At 52.8% G+C, this 1,878-nt stretch overlaps 1 protein-coding gene across 3 annotated transcripts in view; it reads left to right on the forward strand.

The window, feature by feature from the left end:
• Positions 1-1,878, forward strand: part of LOC113218286 (somatostatin receptor type 2-like) — a 145,487-nt gene that overhangs the window by 119,261 nt on the left and 24,348 nt on the right. The gene's annotated exons all lie outside the window — the stretch shown is intronic.

Here is a 1,878-nt window from a genome sequence, read left to right on the forward strand (position 1 = left end):
TTCTCCTCCCCCCTTACTGCCTCATCTTTCGAGCGCTCACTCGAGCTTCTCTCCCCGCACTCTCCCCCTACTACGCTCTGCTGTCCTCTACGCTCGGCCCCCGACCAACCAAGGAACAAATTGCGCTCCGGAATGAATGAATTCCGCGCGAGCCTTGATATTGTATGGGCCGGCCGGCGTGAGGAGTCGTCGTCGCGCTATGAAACACAAGGCTCGGGCGGCGACGCGCAGCTCCTGATCTCCGTGGAACGCTCCGCGAAGTAAAAGGAGCGCGCGGCGCGGGGGAGGTCGTCCGTAACGGAGAGCCGCTCACGCCCTGAAAAAAATCGTTTCTTTGAAAAGACCTGATGTAATGTTTCTCTTGTTCACGGGAATTCACTTTGATTAACGACAAAAATCTCTTGGGTTTAAAATATTTCTTTTCGGACATGAACACATTCTTAAATTTATATTCATACAAGGGGAATTGCCTGGATTCAAGGCCAACTTCAAGCAAAGTTCTTGTTTCAAGGGAACGATTTTCCGGGTCGACGCGCTACAACTTTCTGTGCGGCGTGATGACAAGTAGCCGGCTCCTCACGATTCGTACCTTTGTTTGCGCCGTCGCTTTGAGAGCCAACGTCCCTGGGACCAGCTGTGTCCATCGCTGGGCAACGCAAAAGCCTCTGACCGATGTGTTTGTCCCACCTGGGGTCCTGCCGCCGCCGCCGCCGCCGCCGCTGCTGCCGCTGCTGCCACCGCCGACGCTTGCTGCCATCCATCTTCTCTTATCGTCTGTCCGTCTGTCTTCCTCCATATCGAACAGGCTCGACTGGTACACAACAGCTGCCACACTGCTTTGCTGTGAAATATTTGGAATTACTCAACGATTTAGATTTAGAAAACTTCGCATAATAAAGAAAATGAAATCAAGTTAATCACATGGGTGCATTTTTCACGTTTTGCAATACCCCTTTTCTCGGCCTTGCCCGCCGGCCTGCCAAACGGGGTGCCGCAAATTCTTGTGTGGGGGTGCACGACGGTGCCTCCGATCAGCGCCTTCTGAGACGCGAAAAAAATTCCGGTCAAACACCTTCTTTTTTACGAGCTACTTAACCCATCCTGCGTCTGACATTGGAGGTTTACGGGCAATTTGCATCCCTCTACCATTCTCTCTCTCTCTCTCTCTCTCTCTCTCTCTCTCTCTCTCTCTCTCTCTCTCTCTCTCCCCTCCCTCTTTCCTAGCCCGCGTCTACTTTCCCAGCTGCGCAACGCTCCACCACAATTCAGGATGGAGGCAGCTGCACGCTCCCCGTTTCCCTCTGGCTATGGACGACAGAGAGTACCCATCGATCCAAATACTTTCCGTCATGTCACAAATTGGTTTGGCTGTTGACTGAGCGACGGCGTCGCCTGTTACTCCACTGACAGTAAAAAAAGGCTTGGGGCGAGGCTTTTAGGGCTGGCACTACTCAAAGCCACTTTAATTTAAATTGAAAAGCAGGGCAGGGAATTCAGTTGAGTTTCAACTGTTTAAACCAGCAGGGCACCAGCACACAGGTGGGATCATCTGTTTTATTTGTCTTTTAAAGAAGTACGTAAATATATTGTATGCGAAATGTGGTGGAGCCCGTTAGTCGAGAACTGGTCTGACGCACGTATCTTTTTAGTACTGAGCTACGCTACGTTAAACCGTCGTGCACACACTTGCGTGTGTGGCGAAATTGGGGTTGCCAGGGGAGCCCCCGCAAGTTGGCCCCCTCTGGGACCTGCCTGGCTGCCTGCATATTCCCCGGTGGTACACACACGGCGCCGCAGGCTGAGTGCGGAAGCATGTCTGTCCAAATCCGAAAGGGTGTTCAGGGGCGTCCAAGGGAAGGGGTGCGCAGCTAACCCTGG

Source organism: Frankliniella occidentalis, unplaced genomic scaffold (assembly GCF_000697945.3).
Source record: "Frankliniella occidentalis isolate FOCC.00 unplaced genomic scaffold, Focc_3.1 Scaffold22, whole genome shotgun sequence".
Taxonomy (NCBI): Eukaryota; Metazoa; Arthropoda; class Insecta; order Thysanoptera; family Thripidae; genus Frankliniella; species Frankliniella occidentalis.